The sequence below is a fragment of the Periplaneta americana genome, chromosome 6 (assembly GCF_040183065.1).
Source record: "Periplaneta americana isolate PAMFEO1 chromosome 6, P.americana_PAMFEO1_priV1, whole genome shotgun sequence".
NCBI classification, from domain to species: domain Eukaryota; kingdom Metazoa; phylum Arthropoda; class Insecta; order Blattodea; family Blattidae; genus Periplaneta; species Periplaneta americana.
In genome coordinates, this window is record NC_091122.1 from 168,546,860 (window position 1) to 168,574,481 (window position 27,622).

The 27,622-nt window shown below is 35.8% G+C and overlaps 1 protein-coding gene across 5 annotated transcripts in view; it reads right to left on the bottom strand.

Annotated features, from left to right (window-relative positions):
* klar (klarsicht) overlaps positions 1–27,622 on the bottom strand; it is a 1,308,544-nt gene that overhangs the window by 368,234 nt on the left and 912,688 nt on the right. The gene's annotated exons all lie outside the window — the stretch shown is intronic.

The following is a 27,622-nucleotide window of genomic DNA, read 5'->3' on the forward strand; positions in this document are numbered from 1 at the left end:
GCAATAATAACATCGGCATCTGGAATCTTGTTGATTTTTTCACGGCTTCCTTAACGTTACTTGCTTTACAAATGCAGTAACTATTGTGGTGTTGTAGAGTTTACTTAATTTTTGCAAATATTTAAAAACAATAACATTGCAATTTAGGTGAAATTGCAGTGGTAAGTTTCCAATTTATAATTATTACTATGTTAAACGTCTCTAAAAATAATATGTTAAAAACCTAAAGCAGTAAAACGAATGTCGCGCTTAAGCGGTAAGAAGAAGGAAATTGTTATGTGTGTTACGTTGGGAATACTGAATGTGGTATTTCACACTTACCGCTTATTGGTTTTGTGCGGAAAGCAAGCAAATACGCACGATCTCGCACAAATGCACTTTCCAAGGCTAATGGGAAGAAGATTTCTTTGCTTCCAACAGTAATTGCAACATCGAGTCGAAAATCTCAATTTGCATTTGACTTATGTAAAGCTTTTCTTGCTGCCGAAATCCCTTTGTGGAAAGTGCAAGGTTGTGGGTCTAGTGCAAGGTTTTTGTAATGCCTTTTACTGCGTATTTTAGCTATTTATAATGCCTTTTTTCCTGCCTATTTTAGCTGTTTATGATGCCTTTTTGTCTGCCTATTTTAATGATTCATAATGCCTAAACTTCCGATCTCTGATGATGATGATGATGATGATGATTATTATTATTATTATTATTAATTATATAATACGTAGCACTCGCATCCATTCTTTTGTTCGAGCACAAATTAACAGGAAAGGTAACTACTGCTTTCACAAACAGAATATAGATAAGACAAGACAAATAAAAGTGTTTGTGTACCTGGCGGAAGTTACATCGCCCCCTTCATCGACACATCATAATCTATATGAAAGGAAATTAGTAACAGCAGTGAGCAATATAATGTTACATACTTTCACTAGAAAGCACATCAGGGTAGAAATAGATGTCGAAACACATGAGGAAAATATCATCCTGTAACAAATTAATCGTATAATTGAAACCAAGATTACGAAACTGCTGAGTTCTATAAATAACTGATGTCTATCAGTTTTTATTCTTAAATTTCTTAATACATATATGGAGAACGTTGCTAATTACAGTGGATTTTATAGAAATCTTTTATTGAGCTAAAACGTAAAGCCAGTACGAAAATCGGTCATTTCGGCTATCATAACCAACATAAAAATGTAACATTACTTTTGGATCTCTTATTACAAAACAATGATGAAAATGGTATATTTGGTGAAGCTGCTAATCCACAACCGACTGAGGGACATATGTACGTGAATAAAAAAAAAATCTATATTTTGTTTTGTGATTAAAAAATTACGCAGAATTTTGTGAATCCAGTGGCATATAATAATTAATTAATTAATCACTTTTTACTTAAAATTAAATTTCCCAAAAGTTGCAGTTTTTCCACAATAATTTCACATCCATTTCTGCAAAAAGTAAACAAAACAATGCCCATAACTTTGAAAATAAGAAAGACTAGGTCAAAAAACATTATGTACATTTTCATATATTTTATATAGAATAGATAAAAATTATTTTATTAAAATTAACAACTCCACATGTCTGAGAGTAATCCACTTTTTAGAAATAAGTGTTTATTACATGCTGTAAAAAAGTAAAGATGTCAGAGAAAGCCTAACAACGTTATGGATACCAAATGACATAACTGCATAATTTTTCTTTCACGCTGAGACAAACTAGTTTTTAAAAACATATTAGCAACTTTTTTATACTTTTGTCACCTATTTCAGTTCTAATAAGTCTTGTTATGGTACATTGTAATTTTTGTCCACTTGCGAGTTCATTTTCTTCTAAATTTTAGAAATTTAGAGCCTACAGTTTCTGATATTATATATACATACACTTAAACCTTAAACTAATTTTTATATATGACTACATTCTGTAGTGATTTAATGTATGCAGTTTGAGGGGAGGTTTCGACATGTTCCCGTGTCAGATATACTGTAGATGCTGAATGAATGAACGATGTATTACATTAATAATGGGCAGATATCAGGAGGTAAAGTTGGTGCCGTACAAAAGTGAACAAACATAATATAATTATATAAAAACGAATATAAAACAAACACGACAAAATACAAATAGAAAACAAACGACGAAATAACAAGCCAATACAAAACAACAACTCATCAAACAATGAAACAATCTAAAATTACAAAACAACACAAATACAAAACTACAACCCAAATATAACATCATAACATGAACATGAAACAGAAAAATACAAAAAAAAAACACAATATAAAACAAAGACTTTAGAACACACTAAACCACCCTCAACACTATCCTGAAGTACTACGTGACACTTGTAACGCTTACACAAATCTTAACCAATTTTAACACTTATGAGACACTTAAAACACTTCTAACACTTACACTACATTTATTTATTTCCAAAACTTTTTGCAGCACTAAACACTTCCAATAAACACAAACTAAGCACCAATACCGAAAAGACAAACAGAACACAGAGAAATAGCAAAACAGCACTGACTAACTTACTTACTTACTTACTTACAAATTGCTTTTAAAGAACCCGCAGGTACATTGCCGCCCTCACATACGGCCGCCATAGGTTCCTATCCTGTGCAAGATTAATCCAGTCTCTATCATCATATCCCACCCTCCTCAAATCCATTTTAATATTATCCTCCCATCTACGTCTCGGTCCCCCCAAAGGTCTTTTTCCCTCCGGTCTCCCAACTAACATTCTATATGCATTTCTGGATTCGCCCATACATGCTACATGCCCTGCCCATCTCAAACGTCTGGATTTAATGTTTCTAATTATGTCAGGTGAAGAATACAATGCGTGCAGTTCTGTGTTGTGTAACTTTCTCCATTCTCCTGTAACGTCATCCCTTTTAGCTCCAAATATTTTCCTAAGAATCTTATTCTCAAACACCCTTAATATCTGTTCCTCTCTCACAGTGAGAGTGAAAGTTTCACAACCATACAGAACAACCGGTAATATAACTGTTTTATAAATTCTAACTTTCAGATTTTTTGACTGCAGACTAGATGACAAAAGCATCTCAACACGCATTTCCTATATTTATTCTGCGTTTAATTTCCTCCCGAGTAACACAATAATTCAATACTCATGTAACACACATACATAACATTTAGTTAGTAATAAATTATTTTTAATTGCCAGTTTTCTTATAACTATAGCATCCTAATAAAGATATTTTTAATCTCTCAATTTAAGGGAGAGTCCTCGAAAATCGCTTTGGGTAGCTGGCTCCAGTCTATTATAGTCCTATGTTATTCACGGACGAGAAGATGATGATATAATACTGGGTGTTCATTTCGAAGTGTGTTATGACGTCACTGTTGTTGGGTCACCGATTTGAAGCGAGTTTCAGCTTATATGTAAGAGAAGTTGCCTATTATTTAAGGCGTTCTTCAATCTGAACTTGAGAACGTGTATGGTATAACTTGAACGTCGTAGCAACAGATGGCGGTCTGTACGGTCTGTGTGCTACCATAACCTCTTTCGAACTGTGTTTTGCGCGGGCAAGTCGTACGCAGGGAATTTGTTATCATCGGTTGCGTACGGTAACATTCCACAACACAAATCAAATGCTCCGTGTCCATGTTGACCGTCGAAGTTAATGTCAACAAATACGTAAGTAATCGTCTTAACCCTCTCCCCATATCGCGACAGTACGTATTTCCAAACAGTTCACATTCCTGCCACTACCGGCATTACCGTACGTATCGGTACGTACTCTTCAGAATGAACGCCGTATTTGCTAGACAACTTCTCTGCCTCATAGGTTATACACCTCTGCGGAAGTGTAGGAAGATTGAATTCTCTAGGCTCATCGGCTAGCCACATGACGGCATACAGCGAGCCATGACACACTTTGAACTGAACACCCAGTAGATGTACGATGGAATGAGAATTACAAGCCAAGCCGAATCATATGAAGAAAATCTGCCGTTCACCAGAAATTGTATAGGCTAATATTTGCCAGGGATCCAATTCCAATTTCACGTTCTTTTTAATAAGAGAATTTCGGCAGATCACAAAATTGTCTGGTAGTCAATTTAAAAAACGATTTAGAATCTGTAACATAGCAATGGAAAAGCAGAAGAGAAGGAAATGCATGAAACAATTAAGCATTTATAACTACGTTGCATTGCAGTTCCTCTCTGAAATCTTACAAATGGAACCCTTACTGCTTTGGCTAACAGACTATCGGTAAAACGACCAAGCAAAAGTTGAATGACCACTTCAGGTCGTGCGTTGAGGTTACTTCTTTTCAACGGATATAAGCGTTTAACATGTATAATAACAGAACAATTACAACACATTTTAAATATCGTGTATGTAAAATGAATCATTCTGAATGGGTAATTTACAGTGCTCCACGAAAAGCGGAAGAGGAAAGCTGAAGTACAAAATAATTGACATTATCTGACTCGCTGATTACTATTGGCTATATATGCAAATAAAATGTTAACAGATTAAGAAGTGCATATACAACTGGAACAGATTTGCTCCCGTGTTGTTACTGGTGCCCTTCAGTGATAGGATGCTACAGAGAACATGTATGTTCGTAAGAAACTGTCTATAGTAATCTCAGACCTAGAGTGACATTTATTAGGACTATATCGTGAATAAAATAAAAATGTAAATAATATACTTCTAAAAATTCGCTCACAAAATGTTAACAATTGTATATTTATGAATACTTAACCTATTCAGATTATGTGAAGTCGAAATAGATAAATGACGATTACTGCAATGAAGAAATTGAATGTTATTCAGTAATGCCAATTGAGAAAAGAGAAATACGGGTTTAAAAATGTTAATTACATGTACTGTGCTTTTCTCTTATTATTGTAACAGAAATACGTTTTTATTATCTGTTGAAACATTTTATAGTATAATTATAAATAACCTGATTAATACATTAATTAAATGAACAGTTGTTATGGAGTGTCATTTTTTTTAGATACAATGGACATGGAATTATAGTCGCGACGCTGTTATTCCCGGCGTGACTCCTCCTCTTTGCTTACGTCTTAGGAAGTCAAGGCTCTATAAAGTCTAGGTAAGTAGCAGTGTTGCCAACTCGATTCTTAAAAACCCGCTAAGCTACAGTGCAGAAACCGCTAAATTGCTATGTTGTCAATGTAAAAATAAGATTATTTTATCGCTGTGAGTGTTAAAAAGACCGCTAAATCCCTATATGAACAACACAAATTTCATAAATTTTTCCCGCTAAACTAACACTGAAAAACGCTAGATTTAGCGGGAAAACCGCTGAATTGGCAACACTGGTAAGTAGTATCGTTCGCCATGTTTGTTCTTTCGTTGCCGAGCTACCAGACGAGGGATCTATTTGCCACGCCGTTAAATATTATCATACCGTAGCTCCTATGATAATAAATCAAACGCACTGTAATTCAGCAAATAATTGAGCGGCGAATAACGTCCTCGTGTGCTTTCTGCGAACGCCAACGAAAGAGCCAAAATGGCGGGCGATTCTATTAAGTATTTATCCAGCCTTAGGAAATGCTTAACATCAGCGAATCACAAGACGCACACATTTAAATGTAGCCGACCTGCAACCTGCCGGAAATTAGAGCGACGGGACTATAGAAGATTAAGATGTAGATGTGCAAGTAAGATTTCGCACTTTATTTAGTACAATAGATTCATGCTCATCGATTTACGTGGAAACAGTTGGCGACACTGACTAAACAAAAGAACGACCATGCGATAAATTGATGTGATTAATCGAGCTGCAGAAATGATCGCGATGTATGACTGTGATTGGTTGGAATTCAAAATTTCATTACACTTCATTGGCCGAAAATGGAATGACGTCACATAAACGAAATAGTCGTATATAAATTAAGAACCTCCACTTCATTCGTAACACGCGAATATGCAATTCAACTGGCAGGAGGGGGGGGGGAATTTCACAGACAAAGCGACAGTTGTTTCAACAGTCACATTCAGTATCTCCTTTTTCCACACCTTAGTTTCATGTTTTAATCGTGACGGTACGATTTTTTTTTTTTTCGTCTGATAAAAATTTTGAAACTTCTGTAGCGGATTACATTAAGTAAGGTATCAACCGTTTCAATTCATATTAATAATTACACATGTGCACATAGATTTAAAAGCCCAATGTGATCTTTAATTTTCATATAACTGGTGACTGACGGTGCCCTATGCAAGCCATGCTGGAGTGACTCATAAACAGTAGGCAGTCCCATCCGGAAGCAGTTTCAGCAAGTTTAATCACACAACACTAACACACGTGCAATGGCAGTTTAACAGCAGGGTGTCCTGGACAGCTGTCCAGTTCGCCTATGGGGTAAAGTCATTCTTTGTCGGGAGCATTTTGTTGTGTCCATCATATCAATTCATCAGAGAATTAAGGCACATTTTCTCTCTTATGTACCTTCCACATCAATGAATTTACAAATATTGGACTTGATCTTACGTGAATAAACACTGTAACAGAAATAAATTAACTAAAAGACTTAGTTAATGGTCTAATAAGAGATGTCTATCCTTATCAATGTTGAAAAAAAAAATACTAATAACGGCGTTCCGGTACTTTTTGTTGCACATTTCATCATGGAATTGATAAATATGTTAATAATAATTATTAGTGCAAAGAAAAATGTTATATACATAATTATTATGTATGTAACATTTTTCTTTGCACTCCACTTAGGTAATGAAAGTGTCAAATATGGAGGAAAAGGAGGTTAAAAACGACAAAATTCCAATGCCGTGGATAGTAATGATTTCCCCATCCGCTACACAGAGTTCCACTTTTTGAGTTTCATGTCTGTTGTTATTAATTTATGCCTTTTGTTTAGATATGTATCATAATATCCTCGTCATTTTGCATACCTTTGTAATACTACTTATACGATTCCATTCTTCATTTATATGATTCCACTAATTCATTTATAATTATTTTATTTAACTGTCATTATTTTAATTATTCCATTGTACTTTTATTGTACTTTATATCACTGCTGATGTTTTTTGTTATATTCTTTGTGCTGAACTGTAATTGGCCATTGGCTGTTGTACAGCACATTAAATATAAGTAAATAAATAAATAAATTATTATTTCAGTACACGACACTGTAACTTTAATTTTACCATCTTTGGTAATATCTACAGAGTTGTGAAAATTATTAGAATAATCTTAATTTTAAAGGGTTTTTAATAGTTCATTCACAAATATTCATTGAATTGATGAATATTGGTATATAATATTACTATACTGATGTAGGATATATTTACTACTAACAATGCCGGAAAGCATTGTTGTACATTGGTATTTTTCTTATTTTACAATTGTTATGGGAATTCGGAAATTATTATATTATGTTGGCAGAATTGGAAACATAAAAAATTAATTACGAAATGCTTTAAACAAATTGTTCTTTGCGTTTACATTGTTGTGAAGGTTCAAATGAACGTATACATCTGTTTTGTGCATATAATTTTTTATGTTTCCAATTCCGCCAACATAATATTATAATTTCTCAATTCCCATAACAATTGTAAAATGAGAGAAATACCAATGTACAACAATGCTTTCCGGCATTGTTAGTAGTAAATATATCCTACATCAGTATAGTAATATATACCAATATTCATCAATTCAATTAATATTTGCGAAGGAATTATTAAAAAACCTTTAAAATTAAGATTATTGTAATAATTTTCACCTCTGTAATATTGGTTGGCAACACTGAAACGAGGGTCAAATTATTAGCCTTTTAGGAACTACTCTTACGTGATTCTCACCGTTTCAATTACAACACACTGCGCATGTGCAGTAAACAAGAGCCCCTGTATATATGCTACTTGTGGACAGTCGTGTAAAATTGTTGCCTACATATAGGAGGGCTCCCATCAAGACTCCCTCGAAATTGTAATTCCGTATCTGAACATGGCAGTCTGAAGGATTAACATGTTAAAACGGTTTCAAGAAATTGAAAGAGAAAGTCTGGAAGAACGTTCTGAGAGCGGAAACAAATATTGGCTACATCACTAGATGTTACACAGTAGGAAGTACATCTCGTTATATGGCGGAACTAAGAGTTCACTTTCAGCACGGCAATCCAAGCGAAAAGAATTTATCATTCCACGTCACAATTACATATAGTCCGTGTTAACGAGTAGAGCCTCCGCTGTGGAAATTCAATATGAGGACAATGAAAACGGTGGGCGTGTCTCCTTTCTTCTCCACTGAGCATTGCAATTCGTATTTGTTGTGTTTTTTTTCTGACAGGAGCTCTGCTCTGTTCCTGCAACTGTGAGGAAATCCATCAAACACTTCGAGTTATTTGTCTGCGTAGATGAAAGAACGTTCTTACGCGCTCTATATTGATCGAGTGGGATGTTGAAAAATCTTTAAACCATCAAAGATGGCAATGGATTTCATGACCTGTAGCAGTTTCTTATTTTTTATGTTTTCTTTTCCCGTTAACATAAATTTTCATGTCTGCACTCTACATATTTTCGTGCCAGGTGGGTTCCTTAAGTATTGATTGAAGAAACTAAGATAAGAAGTCAAGGTTCTGCAAGAACTGTAAGGGATGAAGTAACATTAGCGACACCGAATAGATGTATGTCAGTGGGAAGAAGGGACAGAAAAGTTACAACTTATGAGTGACAAAACATTACTTACTTACTAACTTAATGGCTTTTAAGGAACCCGGAGGTTCATTCCCGCCCTCACATAAGCCCGCCATTGGTCCCTATCCTGAGCAAGATTAATCCAGTCTCTATCATCATATCCCACCTCCCTCAAATCCATTTTAATATTATCTTCCCATCTACGTCTCGGCTTCCCTAAAGGTCTTTTTCCTTCCGCTCTCCCAACTAACACTCTATATGCATTTCTGGATTCGCCCATACGTGCTACATGCCCTGCCCATCTGAAACGTTTGGATTTAATGCTCCTAATTATGTCAGGTGAAGAATACAATGCGTCCAGTTCTGTGTTGTGTAACTTTCTCCATTCTCCTGTAAACTCATCCCTCTTAGAGCCAAATATTTTCCTAAGCACCTTATTCTCAAACACCCTTAACCTATGTTCCTCTCTCAAAGTGAGAGTCCAAGCTTCACAACCATAAAGAACAACCGGTAATATAACTGTTTTATAAATTGTAACTTTCAGATTTTTTGACAGCAGACTGGATGATAAAAGCTTCTCATGAATAATAACAGGCATTTCCCATATTTATTCTGCGTTTAATTTCCTCCCGAGTATCATTACATTTGTTACTATTGCTCCAAGATATTTGAACTTCTCCACCTCTTCAAAAGATAAACTTCCAATTTTTATATTTCCATTTCGTACAATATTCTCGTCACGAGACATAATCATATACTTTGTCTTTTCGGGATTTATTTCCAAACCTATCTCTTTAGTTGCTTCCAGTAATAGAAAAGTGATAAAGTGAAAATGGTGATGGTGACAGAAAAAACGGTAGGGCAAGGCAATAATAGTGAAAAAGGATAAGATACAAGTAATAACCAGAGAGTCATAGTAAGTGAGCAGTGATACAAATATAATAAAGAAAGTAGGAATGGAAATGTAATGAAACTGTAGACTCTACTTCGCCTGAAAATATACAGATTAGATTAATGCTAATAAGAGGTCAGTGAACGTTAGTGATTCAAGTGAATAAATAAGTTGACAACTATGGAAGAGTTCAACTTAAACAATATTGGGAACAATTAATACGGAATTGAGAGAAGTGACTGTTTAGTTAAATGAGATTAATAAGAATAAGATAGATAACTGGGAAAGGGAGGGGATAAGAAGGAAAGGAGGGAGGGAAACAGAGGTGAGAGAAGTGATATAAAAGTTATCAGAGTCATTTATATATAATATCCAGATGTTTAAAAGAGCGTAAGCAGAATATGTATCCAAGAGAGTGATGGCACTGAATGCAGAAATGTGAAGGGCCATCACGACCGATGTAAGCTGGTGGATTATATCATGTCATATCATATCAAGTATTGATTGCTGATCAAAACCGGGAAAGGTTGAAGTGTCGTCCTGAGGTTGCGATAGTTGTTTTCTTTACGGTCCGACAAGGTTTAATAAACTAGTGTGAGAAATGAAGCTTTGCCAAGTTAAGGGTTAACCACAGTATAGAGAACATACAGTAAAGACACCTACGGCATTTCGTGGGAACAAATTCTGAGTGCGCATGTCACGAAACCGGGTGTATTATCTGGAACCTCCACCAGATGGATCTCCATCTACGACAGGGCTGGCATAATTTAATATTAACTGAAAACATTCATTACTCATCTTTTAATAATTTTAAAGACATGAGGCAAAGGAATGGCAATATAATCATAATAATAATAATAATAATTACTTCCGTATGCAATCATCATGAAAATATTCACTAATTGACGCTAACGTTCAAGTCACTGTTTGAGGCTTATGTTGGTGAAACTGATCCAAGTAGAACATAATGCATCATGGCGTCCGTTGCGGTGAAGTGCGAACATGAACGTCAACAATGGATATAAGTATTTTGACTTCCTAGCGACATAATATTAATGATAGATAATATACATAAAATATTATTTGTATTACTGACCAATAAAATAAATAAATAAATAAATAAATATTTTACTAATATTTTGATTGTGGTTTGATACTAGCGACATAGTTGGATTCATTGAGAACTAGACCTTACTGAGCTTGAATTTAGTACAAACAACATCAAAGGTGCCGACAAGAGTTGTCTTCTTATACTGTGGGTTAACAACAACAATTTGTTTTGGATAAAATTCAATCATGTGCAGACACCACGTCACGCGCGCCTCAGACTAATCTGTTTAAAACTAAATTGGATAGACTCTGGGTAAGAAACACTGAAAGCGGATTACTGCTAAAAGTGTCATCAACTCTCGACGCGATCTTACTCATATTTCCCTACTGTCATGCGCGGGACACACTTACCTTAGCTACAGCAACGCAAGTGTAACAAGCAATTAACGACAACCTTGCCCCCGTCCTTGCGCTGGTCCGTTCAAGGCTCTTCAAACATACCACATTTCATCACAGTAAAAATCAGCATTGTTTTTAGGTTCATAAATTTCTATACAAGGTAACATTTTTTTTTTTTTTGGACTGGTGCAGATTTCCGGTGACACTAACGACCTACAATGTTTGAATCCATGAAAATACAGGGACATCACTTTATTTTTACCAATATTTTTAACATTAACCTGGCTATACTCGGAAACACTATTACCCCCCTTCCATTACAGGAGTTTGGAGTTGCTAGTGCAATATGTAAACAAATCATTTTACTAGGTATAGGAGGAGAGAAAAGTAGTGTATCCATTTATGTTACAGGGAAATACAGTATTACGATTTTCAGTTTGGTCATTACTTTTACAGTATTTTATCAAAAAAACAGTAGAATAGTAACATTGTTTTTTCAAAAATTCAACTCTTCAGGTGGTTATACACATTATGTAATGTCTACTTTATTCAGCATATTACTAACCTCATTTATTCCTGAGAATTTTGTGAGCACTTCCGTAAGAAACCCAAATTTCTACAGCTAACTTCTTATTAGGACTTATTAGGACTTCGCTGCATCCTTTCTCTAGCATCTTCTGTCACCTTTGTTCGCCATCTTACACTTTTCTTCCTTTCTGTACACTCTGTTGCTCTAAATTTATCTACCAGATTAATAATAATAATAATAATAATAATAATAATAATAATAATAATAATAATAATAATGATTTATTTAACCTGGCAGAGTTAAGGCCATACGGCCTTCTCTAACACTCAACCAGGAGTAAAAACTGCATTATAAAAACACTACAATTTTACAAAGTACACTACAATTTTACACACAAAACTGAATAAGATAATAATAATAATAACATGTAAACAAGTAAGAAGAATTCAGACATAATAACATTTCTACGAAAATATTCCGTAATGATATAATCAGGAAATTGTATTAAAAAAACGGTTGTTCACATTCGGTTATATTGTAATTCCAGTTTCCATCATCGTCCTTCATACCTACAAATAGTAAAACAAAACTCTTGTTTAAATAATGCTGTTAAGTACCGTACCATATTATAGGGTACCGTACTTTTGGTAACTCTAATCTTCACTTGTGCTCAGTCCACACAGATAAATTCACTTATGCTACACATCATACCTGTGTGAAAATAAATTTTAATAATATAAGCTTTTCCTTCTGTAGAAAATTCAACATATTTCTGAAACGCACTGTACTCTGTACTTTTTATTTCACTGGTAGCAACAGCGGCCGTAAGTTTGTGTGACTGACGTTAGCAAGGACATTAGTGAAAGGGGTGGGAGTCAAGTACATTTAGAAACGGAGGTACAATAAAAATTGAAGTAAAATAAAATGATGTCCCTGTACAATGCACAAGTCGCTCCAGAACTAAGCTGTTAGGGGACACTAAAACTTGGGTAAAACCGGGGGAGCATCCTGTACAATTAAAAAATGATTTAACATGGATCGCAGCGGGGAGTTTGAGCCTCCCTTCCCTGGATGAGGAACCCAGAACCAGATGTTGGTCTCGTCAGGCGACGACGATAATGGGACTGGGCACGCAATGTGCCGCATTTACGTGCATTTTCAGCCAGCTTCACGTTTAAACTGGATAATTTATAGACGCTGCCGAACCTTAAAATGAACACCAGTTCCTGGAACAACATAATCGAAGAACAGCGCTTTACGTAACACGAATGATTCACAAATGCACATCAAATGAAACTTGTCGCTACGAACCATCTGTAGGGCAGTCAAGGCATCTGAATGGATTACTATCATCAGCTTGCTTTTTTGTATAGTACAGTAGCTACAAGCTATTGCTTCGCAACGTAAAGACTAGATTTTGCATTAAATCAGATTGGCTGTTCGCCAACCATAACGGACATCACATGCAGCAGTCTAGCGCTTCTGGCTTACACTGCACTCAAACTGGTGTATCAGAGTTAAAGAAAAAAAAGAAAAAGAAAAGCAAATTCGATTTGCGACAGCCCACCTGACGTTCACACACCTTACCAGAGGTGAACGATCATCCAACACGTTAACGCGTTGTCAGATGACCCACAAGAGCTGTTATAGCCGACTTGCGAAACATGATTTCGCTACTCACTGTAAAGTAATTCTTGACGTGATAGCCTATGAAGGGCCAAGGCCGATTAGTCGACTGCAGTCCACATGTTTCAGAAGAGGTAAACGATCATCCAAACAGCACAGAAGTAACGTTTTGTCAACACGATGATCCGCCCCAGACGCTATAGTAGATTTTCGTAACCGGATTTCGCTACCTATTGTAGTCCTCAAATGCATCGCGATGTTGGGTGGGTACCGGTTCAATACATTAGCCGAAATTTCAGGAGAAAAGTTATTCTCTCATTAATATTTTCATATTTCATAATACTACTTATTTCATAATACTACTCCAAGGCATGACTCCTTAGACCACGCTGCTCCGGCGTGGGACATAAAATAACATTACTATTATTATTATTATTATTATTGATCTAGATTCATTTTCCGGGCTGAGAGGCCGTGGTCTGTTGGTTGGTTTTCTACCAGACGTTTCGTCTGCAACTGCGGCAGACATCTTCAGTGGAGTGGTATCCGAGGTCGCAAAACTCTTCTCGGCGTACCTGAGGCAACTGATGAAACGTCTGGTAGAAAATCAACCAAAAGACCACGGCCTCTCAGCCCGGAAAAAGAATCTAGATCTATAGACTCCGGCCGTGAAAGCCTACACTACAAGATTATTATTATTATTATTAATAAACTAAACATTACACATCCTTTCCCTAACTCTATCGGTACAAAAGTAACTAATTTTTGCAATTCGTTGTCTTAAAGTAAGTTTAATAAGCTCATTTGGCATTTACTATGTTTCTAGAAAGGAAAAATGTTTGTTAGACACACTGTACAGGAAAACAATTCTCTTATATAGGCTGTAGTTTGATGGAGAATAAGTACTGAATATAGTTTATTAATTTTTATTAGTTGTACATATTGGTGGCCTTTATTTTCATGTAATAATTTAGTTTACGGTTGTTGAAAGAAGTAATAATTTATGTTAAACTTAAAATTGAAGAAACTGTTTCTAGTTTTAGGAACAAAATGGGTCGTTAAACTCAGTATATTATTTGGCTGATTTCAACATATTTAATGTGCTCTGTTTGTTTATTAATTTGCCAGAAAAAATTAATGATTGCATGTTTCACATTCTTTAAGTTATAGGATAAATTTCATTACGTATATTTCAAATAGAAACACATAGAATGGTGCATAACCAATATGCTATAAGAGTATAAGGGATACGGACAACGCTTGAATGACTGTACTGGTAGACCGCCACTGAGTCGGTTTCAACTATCATCTCCCCCCCCCCATCTCCTACACAGCGACTGATTCACGTGTAGACTTGTGCACTGTCCAGCTCCAGCCAGCACGACTGTGCGGTCGGTTGACGAAGCCTGGTCTATCTTGAGGATTAGCGCAATAATCCTGAAAGATCGCAGTGTCCCCCTCCTTAAATTAAATTAAATTCAAAAACATAACTGTAGTTTCATTCCCGAAACTCGATGACGTATTGTACGTGTCGGTGTATCCTTGATACTGAGTAGAACCTTTCAAGTAGCTCATCAGCTATAGATTCCCAGGTCCAGAACCTGACGACCTAACCAGCAGACGTATAACAACGCAAGCATGATTCAATAATCTAAAAGTGGAACAAGTCGAAACGTGGGAATTGATCCGAAAGATGATTGTATAATCTCTATTTATGATTCGCACGTTCTACTATACATATTCGGAATTATATCCCCCATCTTACAGTAATGGTCCGTATCGCACATGACAGTAACCTGTTTTCCTTTTGTGCGACCCGAATCTGCAGGGCATGCTTGATCCTGGTGTGAATCTGAAGAAAGCCAGACGCTGATCTGCATGCAGAGTATCAACCCACTAGCACGTTTCCTACAACGGGTCGCGAGCGGCACGGAATGTCATTTACATACTACTACAAGGCTGTTCTGAATGCGAGGTAAATGTCCGACCAGTGTACGAATCCAAAAACAGCTCACATCCTCTGTTTCTGTAGCACATGGCCTAATCGCTCATTACAGACACGTCGCAAACCAGCAAAGATGTTATATTTTAGCTGTCAAAGCGAATACAAAATATACAGGGTGATCCGTTTGGGTATGGATAAAATAATTTCCTGGTGGAATCTCCTGGTAGAGGGGCAGAGAAGGCCTGACGGCCTTATCTCTACCAGGTTAAATAAATAAATAAAAAAACACTGTTAAAATTTACTACAGAACTTTATTAGTTGAAACTTTGTGTATACAGCACTGAAAGATGGGAGATTTCTCAGAACTCTACATGACTTCCACTACGCACCCTGCACAACTCATAACGGCGATGAAATTTCGCCCATACCCGTTGCAACATCGGAGGAGTGATTTGCTGGAAAGATTGGCTTATAAACGAGCTACTCGTTGTATAAGACAGTTAAACGTCTGTATATATGGTTTGTATTAGTAAGACTGTTAGTATATATAGGATTTCACAGCTACGTCATAGTTTCGTCATTACTTCTTTACGAAAGGTAATAGAATATCTGAAGTTCTCTACTGCATCCGGTAGAGCGCTCTAGTGAGCCGTGTTAAGTATCGATAGTACAACTGGCTCTGATCGATTACCACACTATATTTTGGTCAAAGAGTACAAGCTACAGCAATATTATTCTAATTAGTCTGTGCTCTTTGGTTTGTTCTTCTGTGGTTACAAGGCAACCACCATCATAAAATGACAGTCGATACGAACAGCTGTTAGAGGGGCGGCCATTTTTCTCTATATACAACGCTTAAACAAGGAGTTTCGTGCATATAACTACTGCAAAGCAATTCCCATTGTCTAGTTACAGGCCGTTTATACATCCATCGCGTATGCAGAGTTTATTAGCAACGTTTTCTGTCTCAACTCTGCATAAGTCTCGTATAAAAACTATACACGGTTTATTAGTAAGACCGTAAGTATTTAATAATGGATGACGAAACATTTCATGTGATATTAAAAGTTTTGTGGTTTTCACAGATCATGTGTACTTAATGTCCGCCAATTTATTTCATGTCAGTCACAGATATTATCAAAGATATGATGATGACCATAACTTTTATCACAGTAGTACTGTGTCACAGCTAGATGTGATCAAAGATGCTATATTACACTGTAAAATATTTTATCATAATATTTTATCAAACTTCTGTGACACATAAATTTGACAGTGTAATATAGGGCCTAAGACTTAAGAACAGGTATACCTCCTCGCCTACAATGAGGGGTACATATTTGTAAGAGGCAAGAACTGGATAATGCCTCTTTTGTTACCGCAAACATACTCCAGTTACGTCTAAAGAAGGCGTGCTAGTGGTATAATAGTAGACCACGCTAACGGGGGAAAGATGGCATACCTTCACACCTATTACGTCAGTCCTAATGATCTAAACTTTTATGCGTCCTTATACAAGGCAATTAACCACAACAATAGTGAGAGGCACAAAATAAGTACAGTTTCCGTGGTGAAAACGCTGCATGCTCTCATCATTATTAATATAACAATGACGTCAGAACGTTTGCGCGGGCGTGGAAACGTTAAACCGGTCAGTGGAATGTTGGCATCACTGACAAATTGTAATTGAATGTAACGTTGTCCTACATCCACAAAGCTGTGAATTTGTTAGTACAATAAACCTGTTTCTTAAATACTATCGCATGCATTGCATACATAATCGTGTGTTTCGCCTGCTCATTAGGCAAACGGCACGTTACATTTTACTCGAGTCACAGCGCTGACAGTAACGTGAGCGAATGCAAGTAGGATAAGAATTAAATCACAGCTGAAAATAGACTTAACAGCGCCATAATAAATAATTACCCAACTACGCACGTGCGGAAAATCTAGCGTGACAAACCAACTAGCATTTCGAGATGCGAGATTCTGATCAGTCGTGAATAACGAATAGTCTTCCATAATCGTATTACGTAGGAACAAAAACAAAACATTAAGAAACACTTCTTTCACGAACAGAAGCATTACGCAAATCGTGCGTAACTAATTTCAGCGCATCTTATGCCCCATGATTTAAAATATAAGCCTATGCTTATTTCTTCTAAGATTTTTTTTTTTTGCCTTAACTTGAGGATCTATATCAATATTCTAACTTCAGGATCCATACATCAATATTACGTGCCGGCACCGGGTTTCCTCTTCTCCCTTCATCTTTATCATCACTCATTCCAGACCTACACTTACACGAACACTTACACATACACTCACCCTACTACATGACATAACTCTCCACAGATACACATCATGTACAGTAGTGGCTAAAAAAACCGGACCGATCCTTGTAGCTGATTTCAGAACCTCGTTCACTCCAGAGCACGATAGATTGGTAACTAAGACTTTTGTGGTTCGAATCCTGCCTGGGAAGGAAACTTTTTTTTGTCCCTTATTCAAATTTATTCCCAATACTTTTCGATTGCAGCGATATTTTAATACTTAATTAACTTATTATTCTCAGAACATGAATTTTACCAGCAATCGAAAAGTACTGGCAATAAATCTGAATAAGGAAACAGAAAAAAATGTGAATAATTTCACACAGAGATTGTGTGCACTCGATGTGGGTCTCTGACGTTTCGTCAGCCCACGCGAGTTGTGTGGATATAAAGGGAAAAGTTGAGACGGTGTCGGGTGGAGTTCCCGGGTAGCTCACTTGGTAGAGCGCTGGTACGTTCAACCAGAGGTCCCGGGATCGACACCCGGCCCCGGAACAATTTTTCCCTTGAAATTATTCAAATCTGCTTTACAGGGAGCTTTACCTGAAAGACTAGATTTGCATAATATATACGTCACTGTGTACGTTAACAGAAAACCACAATTCCAAGTCACACAGAGATTGTGTGCACTCGATGTGGGTCTCTGACGTTTCGTCAGCCCACGCGAGTTGTGTGGATATAAAGGGAAAAGTTGAGACGGTGTCGGGTGGAGTTCCCGGGTAGCTCAGTTGGTAGAGCGCTGGTACGTTCAACCAGAGGTTTCGGGATCGACACCCGGCCCCGGAACAATTTTTCCCTTGAAATTATTCAAATCTGCTTTACAGGGAGCTTTTCCTGAAAAACTAGATTTTCAGAAAAAAAAGTTTCCTTCCCAGGCAGGATTCGAACAACGAAAGTCTTAGTTACCAGTCTATCGTGCTCTGGAGTGAACCAAGCTCTGAAATAAACTACAAGGGTCGGTCCGGTTTTTTTTTACACTACTGTACAGTGTGGCCCGCCGAAGTGGTGTACAACTAGAAAAAATGGGTCACAATCCTGCCATCTATCCGCAATATGCGGAATCCGAATCACGTAAAGTGAAGTGGTTAGGTATTGGATACATACATACATACATACATACATACATACATACATACATAGGCCTACATATATACATACATAGGCTACATACACACATATTCTTTCCTAAACTATTTTATATCTATCTTTCATGAGACATTAACTTGAAAATAATTCTAAATGATCGGGTTCTAATTAACTAGGCCTATACAAGCTAAACTTTGGGATAGCAATTCTAGAATGACTCTTTACACATTCAAGTTTCATCGATCCAAAGTTTTAAAGGTTTTCCAGCGTTCCGTTTTCCAGACAGTCCATAACTAAGAACTTTTCTTTTTGTAAAACTTTCATCTAATTTTCTGCTTACATAACACATCCCATGAAACTCGCTTAATTTTTTTAACTTCTTTAACCGCCGATTCTCGGCCCATATAACTTGATTCATTATCTACAACATTTTATCGCCCAAAAGAATTTCATTTCCGGTAACTATATTCTAACCATTTCCTTCTTCGTTAAGTCTATGTTTCCCTAGCATATAATAGGTAATAATTGCCATTATATTGCTACATCTCAGCTGGATGTCATTTCTAGTATAAATACTCGGGAGGTTACAGGTCGATAATGACGCAATTTACGCCGGCCATGCAAGCATTCTGATGCGCGTGTTCCCGACTGAAAGCTCTGTAGAATTGATAGCTATTCACGATACAAGTGTCACTTTGCTTTTGAAACGAAGTCACTGAGCCGAATGTAACAAACCTACAAACAAAATAAAATGAATTTTAACACGTGTCCCATACACTTTTGTCATATGGCATTGCTAAAAGTAGCCCATGCATCGTTCGTCAATTCTGGTACAAAATTAGAAAACCTTTTGTGCAATTAAAAAAATGAACAATCCTACTGAAAACTATAAAAATAATCCTGAAGAAATTAAACAGTAGGTACGTAGAATAACTTTACAGTTACCTGAAAAATCAAGCGAACAATATGATACAGAATGGATTATAAAGTAGGCTTATTCATTGAATACTTTAAGCGAATGAACGTACACTGCACACTTAAAAGTTGTTTATTTTTAACATTAACATTAGTGTTAATAGTAGTTACAATTAACATTGCTCTGTAACATGAATATGTACTGTTAAAAGACCTCTATTAGCATTGGCTGACTAAAATATTTAAAGTTGTTACATGCGTTAAAATATTCAACAAAAGTCATAAGAATGTCTGTTGATACATAGCTACGTCTATTCGCTTAATGCCCTGTTTTAACTCTCATAAAGAAATGGTAAAAGTTACGAATTAATTTTTCTGTTCATGTTAATGTAAGATGAAAATAAGTCTAAGTATTTTATGACAGAAATTAAACTATAATAAAACTTAACGGATGAAAGTAGCTACGGTATTCAAATAAAAAAAAATTCTTATAAGTTGCACCGTTACCTTTCATACAATTTCATAATCGTATACTTTAGTAAACGAATAAATTGCAGGGAAAGTTTATTTTGCTCACTTTCCTCAGCAGTGCAAGCAATTTACGAACAAGTTTAAAAGATCAGTCTACATTTGCTTAGAAAAGCTTATTTCTCAACAAACTGCAAGCACTTTATTCTTGTAAAAGTGAAGTGTCCAAGGAATTTACATTTCTTCCGCAAGTAGTCCTTTCTCCAAGAGTGAGGACGTGAGTAGGGCTTTTCTACTGCCTTCTTTCGTATTTTGTAAATAATAAATCATTTAACTGCAAGGTTACACAGCTTCACGGTAAATAATATAAACCATAAATTATACGTTAAACACATATGTTTTCCACTTTAATTGTTAGTTACATTAGCTCCTCTAATCAGTACCTTAATGCCCGTTTTCATCAATAGCGGTTAAATATATATTAACTCTCAGTTTATTATCTTCAAGTTAAAATTTTAACTCGTCTTGTGACTAATGCGTTTCACCAAGTCTTTTCGGCAGAGAGTTAACTAACCACCACTTTAATCCTTGAGGGAAAGAGAAAAGGTACTAATCTAGAAGGCCGTGACTGAGCATATGTTTTTATGAACGCACCTTGTGCGTTTCTTTTGTTTTCTTCCACAACTCCATCCGTAACAGCAAATACCTTATTATAAAAATACCGGGCAGCTAGCAGTTCTGCGCGCGAACGACGCTGATGCTGCTACCTAGGCGGCCGGTGTGGCGATACTCGCGAAACAAGCTGTAATCAACTGCAATGTATATTGTTGCTGGGCTAGTTAATAGTTTTATTAATTAGTGCTGTGTTAAAATGTCAGGGTGTATGTGTGCTGTTTATAATTGCTACAAAATTACAGCATCGTACTTTCGATTTCCATGGGACGTGAGACAACAACATTCTTTAGTAGGCCTAATTCCTTCCCATCTGTGTTGATAGAAAAATACAAATTAGCTTTTTTATTTAGACCTAATAAATGAATAGAAATTAAAATGTATCGGAAATCTTAAGGTTTTATCAAAGTAAGTTTTATTGTTGTCCACATGTCTTTACTAATTTTTACAAGCATCAGATTACTATCAATTTTATCTTTGCAGTTGTCAGCAATGCGTATATAAAGGATTATTGTAAATTCATTCTTAATGTCAGAATTGATTCTGTCTCACTAAACCAAAGAAAAATTATGTAACAATTAATTACGGAAAGTAATATTTCTCATAATATGCAGCTTTGATATAAGATAATAATTTTACATTAAATACTATTCAACATTTCTTAAGTGTCTCATATATTATCCCACATTAGTACCTCACGTGTTAAACAATTGTCCGAATCCCGCTATGTTCATATTTGTATTTGTGGACGTAATTTCACGCCGCTCCGCTAGATGTCAGGTCCGCTACATTTCGCACTCACGTCAATGCTGCTAGTAGGCTATACAGCTGTCCGGTATTATTATAGTAAGGTATTTTATATGAGCTTGTCGCAATTACGCACACTTAAATGCCATCGAGCTGGGAGGGGGTTGAACCCGCAATTTCGGGCACAGAATGCCAGCACTCTACCGAATGCGCCATCCAGGCCGCCAATACCATGTAGGATATGTTATACAGGAACATCATTTTATTTTTACTAATATTTTTAATATTAACCTGGCTATACCTTTCTATTAACGATTGAAACAGGAAACACCGTTTGCTATCCCTTCCACGACTGGAGTTCGATAATACTGGCGTAAAATACAAATCACTTTACTAGGTATAGGAGGGAAGAAAAGTAGTTCATCCATTTATGTAAACTAGGAAATATCGCAATTTTGAGTTTGATAATTTTCATTAGGTTTTTGTTTAATCAAAATACAGTACTGTATTAACATTTAGTCTTTTTACACACGAATTGAGCTATCCATTCGGACGTATTAATTATGCAGTGTATATTATACTGTACAACACATTAGCGTACAATATAGAGAATGAAGTTAAATTGAAAAATAATCATAATATGAATGTTTAAACATATTTTTGAAAATGGTGGCCGTTAATTTCGATACAGGCTTCTTTTCTTTTGTGCATATTATCGCACTATAGACTATTGTACCTAATTCCAATTACCAATTTCGTCCTTCGTACGAGTAACTCATGTTGATATAATTCTGTACCTACTCTATAAAAGAATACCTTACGTACTGTAAATTCAATCTTCACTTATCCGAAAAGATAAAATTACTAGAAATGCTGTCTACTGTCCGTTCAAGTGGTTTTGTCGCAGGGTCGTAGAAAGGGGGGGGGGAACCACGTGACAGTTAATTACTTAACGAGGCTCTTTTATTTAAGTTATTTTAAATACTTGTATAATATTACGTAGACGTCCAATTCCTAACAGAAATTAATGTTTTCAAAAAAGAGCTAAGATAGTCCAACTACTAGACTTACAGAGGGGCGAACAGAAGCAGATGGAGGAAACCGGGATGCGACGTAGGCAAACAGACGACAGTACCTGTACGAAAATATGATTCAATATTGAAAGCTCTTTCGTCACTGGAAAACGCGAACATATTTCTGGAACGTACTATACTCACTAACTCAGTACTGCTTATTCGCTCTCGGCTCTGTGTCGTGAACGGTTGGAAGTTTACTAGTAGAAGGGGTGGGAGTGAAGTACATTCAAAAACTCAGGTGCAATAAAAATTGAAGTAAAAATAAAATGACGTCCCTGTATATCTTCCTGGAGTAATGGATAAGGTAAAAGTTTCTCCCCTGATATTTTTTATCCGTTTCTATAATAAAGGATTTATATTAAACAGAGATCACGTAGGAGATTCCATTGTTCATTATCCAAAACGCATCTGTTTCCAAATAGAGGATCTCTCTTCACTTGATGGACATGTAGATTGTATCTTCCTGCGGTATTAGATTTCAGAGTTCCTGTTTTGATGGCCAGACAACATGCAGTGCCACAGTAATTAGGATTTCGACCCTTAGCTGCGTGGAGGTTACAATGAATTACAAATGCGGTTCATTAAAGTGGATCTCAGGTGTTGCCTCACGTTATCTGGGGGGGCATCTCTACGCCACACAGTATCCATAACAAGGCGACTTTGATTCCTCATTTTAATTCAACGGAACTGAGGGACAATGGTAAATGGTCCATCGAGATGTGAGTCATTGCATGTGGAGGGGCAGTGAGAATACAACTCCCCGCTGGGATCTGGAAAACAGCATTCTATCCAGGCTGTTACAGAAATGTACAAAGTCGATACTTCGTTTCCGCATTGACTGATGTCATGGTTGTTACTTTACTAGACCTTATCAATAACAAAGATATTCAACGTCGAGGCCAGTGTTGCCAACCCATGGGAATTTTTCCGTCTTGCGGGGAATTTTTGAAAGAAATTTGGAAAATGGAAATATGGGAGAAAATACAAACAAATGGAAAATTTTTAAATTTAATTTAATAGAATTAAAAGTAGAAAATATGTAGCCATTGGAAATAACAAATACGTTTATCATGTTTATTTACTGTATAGCCTGTATTTAAGTTGTGGACAAAATAACTGTGTACAGTAGTGACAAAGAGAAACCAAACCGACCCTTGTAGGTGATTTCAGAGCCTTGTTCACTCAAAGCACGATAGACTGGTAACCAAGACTTTCGTGGTTCGAATCCTGCCTGAGAAGGAAACTTTTTTTTGTTCCTTATTCAAATTTATTCCCAATACTTTTCGATTGCAGCGATATTATACTACTTAATTAACTTATTATTCCCAGAACATGAATTTTACCAGCAATCGAAAAGTATTGGGAATAAATTTGAATAAGGAACAAAAAAAAGTTTCCTTCCCAGACAGGACTGTTGCAGTATACGACAGATTAATTTATTTTTATTTGTTATCATATTAGTAATTACGTATATTCTATTGTGGTTTTGGTAGATTAAGAATATTTTTCTGGATTCCCCTGGAAGAAGGAAAAAAGCTCGGCCGAAAACCACATGGATAGAAGATGTTAGGAGATCAATGAGAGAAAATGGACTAAAAGAAGGAAAGTGGGAAGACAGAGGGGAGTGGAGAAGGAAAATAAAGGTGACATAGCTTCGGACGCAAGAAAATGTTTATACATTGTATACCTGTTTGTATATATAAAAATATTTTCCTTTTTATTATTTTTCAAGGTAGATTAAATGTTACTTTATTTTTTATTTGAAGTTCGGTAGAGTTAGAAAACTGTTAACCGAAACTGACAAAACTTAAACTTTGCTTTAAATTAAAATATCTAAGTACTGTAATATTCAGTGGCGTACGCAGAATTTTTAAAATTGTTTACAATTCACATTATAGGTATTTTATATATTTTGTGAATTATTATTATTATTATTATTATTATTATTATTATTATTATTATTATTATTAGCAGTAGTAGTAGTAGTAGTAGTATCATTTTACGGTATATTTATTGATATTATACTATGTTCTAACAGAACATTCAGGAATATCAATACGAAATCTTTGAAACGTAATTTTTTCAGAGCCATCCAACTCTTAACAAACAATAGGTTAAATTTCATATTGTGTCGGCTTCATTTTATTACAAGGTCGGTACTAGACGGTAGTTCTCTCTATAATAAAGATAGCATTTTTATAATTCGAACGTGCCACAGCACCAAGAACAGGGTTTATACTGAAAGAGATGGAGAACTATACCTTATGTCGATGTAGATTTTGTTACTCTGACAGTGAAAAATTAGAGAAGGAAAACGATTATTGATAATAAAATACTCAAATCTAAATACGTATTTTTTTTTTAATTCAAGGCTGGGGTTCAAACCCGGTAACCCTCCCTTGAGTACGCCACTGGTAATATTGATCACAATGTTACATGAGAATTATTGAAGCGTACAATTATTGTATCTTTTGTGTTAAAAATTATTATTAGTCTATTATTATTATTATTATTATTATTATTATTATTATTATTATTATTTTTAGCGGTACCTTTTTTCCTCTTACTTGAACTTACAGGTTGACGGTTCTGTTAAATGAGAGGGTGAAAATGTGAGTGCTTGTATATTATGAAAATGAAATAATGAGTTATGATGTGGAGGAAAATGAGGGAATTTAATATTTCTTCTTTGGAAAAAATGGGAAAATTTAGATTCCTTTGTGAGAATTATCATTGCAAAAGGTGGTAACACTGGTCAAGGCTACAGACAACTACGAACACAAGATCTTAATTTAATTTTGATGTGACTCATGACTCAATCCAGCGCGTGCTTACCCCCTAATGCGACAATTAATCATCTAGAAAACAATTAAATTATCGAGAGCACTGCGATCTGGCAGGATTCAAACCAGGCAGAGGCCTGCTAACGAACAATTATCACCTGCAGGGAACTGATCGAATCCGGTAGGACAACGCCACGGTCCCTTCCGGTCACCGAGTGCGAATCGCACTGCACGCACCTGTGTGTGCCGCCTGACACTGGAACACATCACGTGCCAGGAACAACATCTGCTGGAAGGTACCGTTAGCCAGATCTTCAGGAAGTGCGACATAAAGATTACATATCGTTCATGAATAAAAGAATAGTCTACCCAGAAGTAACTTTACGTAGACTTACATTAGTCCTATGCAATAAAACTAACAGTTCAATTTAAAGAGAGCAAATTTAATCAATAAAGTACAAGGACAAACTTCACGTTGATATTATACTACTGGAGGGAACTCAATACTCAATCGCGTGAGCCTTTCTTTATTATTATTATTATTATTATTATTATTATTATTATTATTATTATTATTATTGCATACAGAGTGTTAGTTGGGAGGCCGGAGGGAAAAAAACCTTTAGGGAGGCCGAGATGTAGATGGGAAGATAATATTAAAATGGATTTGAGGGAGGTGGGATATGATGATAGAGAATGGATTTATTTTGCTCAGGATAGGGACCAATAGCGGGCTTATGTGAGGGCGGCAATGAACCTGCGGGTTCCTTAAAAGCCAGTAAGTAAGTAAGTAAGTAAATGTAAAAGTAAAAGTAAAGTAAAGGTATCCCCGTAACGTGCCATGAAGGCACTTGGGGGGCATGGAGGTAGAGCCCCATGCTTTCCATGACCTCGGCACTAGAATGAGGTGGTGTGGTCGGCACCACGCTCTGACCGTGTAAGTAAGTATTATTATTATTATTATTATTATTATTATTATTATTATTGAGGAGAGTAATTCCTTAAAAAATATAATTCTCGAAGTTGGACTCACAAGACGGAAAATATTCTGGACTATCATGAATACTTATTATTATTATTATTATTATTATTATTATTATTGGGTGGCCGGGTAGCACAGTTGGTAGAGCAGCTGGCTACGGACTGGAAGGTCCAGGGTTCGATCCCAGGTGGTGACAGGATTTTTTCTCGTTGCCAAACTTTCAGAACGGCCCCGAGGTTCACTCAGCCTCCTATAAAATTGAGTACCGGGTCTTTCCCGGGGGTAAAAGGCAGTCAGAGCGTGGTGCCGACCACACCACCTCATTCTAGTGCCGAGGTCATGGAAAGCATGGAGCTCTACCTCCATGCCCCCCCAAGTGCCTTCATGGCATGTTACGGGGATACCTTTACCTTTTACCTTTTACCTTTATTATTATTATTATTATTATTATTATGGACGTACCTTACCTGGTTTTTTTCCTGGACCCTTCAAATGTGAACTGAATGAGATAGATAGATAAATAAATAAATAAATAAATAAATAAATAAGCGAATAAAGAAATAAATGAGTGATTAAATAAATAAGCGAATAAAGAAGTAAATGGATAAATATATAATAAATGAATAAATCAATAATATATGAATAAATGAATATATAAATAACACATGAATAAATCAATAAAATGAATCAATAATTAATAAATGCATAAATAAAAAACAAATGATTGAATTAATACATAAATGAATAAATAAATAAGTAAATAAACAAATAAATAAATAAATGAGTTGGAACGAAGACATCCACTTCCAGTAAAAGGGCAATGGCATTCTGTGGTGAAAGCAAACATAGCAATTAAATGATACACAAGTATTAAGAACAATAGTAACCTGGGAGATCTCATAATCAGTAGAATGGAATTTGTGTCAAAATAATTTGAAATTCAAAAAAATTCACCCGACAACTGTACATTATATTAGTGGATGTACACTTTACATGTAATTTTACTGATGTCTTCGACGAAATGCATATGCCCAATTAAGACTGTTTAATAGCGTCAATAAACAAAAAAATGCGATTAGCGAAATAAGTGACACAAGTTTTTTTTTTTTTTTTTTTTTTTTTTTTAACCACAAAATAATTGCAAGGACATCTACACGCATTTCAAAAAGGAATTTTATACACTTTCACCGCCTTAATTTAACTCTGAATCCTAACATTCGTACCTTTGCCAGACTGTATAAACATGAAATAAAATAGTCGTAAAAGTTAATTACTAGAATGAGCAAGAACAGAATATAATGATTAACGTCAAGGACAGGCTTTTCTCTCTTGGGATTTCAACACATAAACCTGTGGGATTTCCCTTTAATTTCCACCTACCCGCCTCGTTAATTACATATAACAACAGCTTTATAATTAGTTTGATATGCAAGTTCCGATTT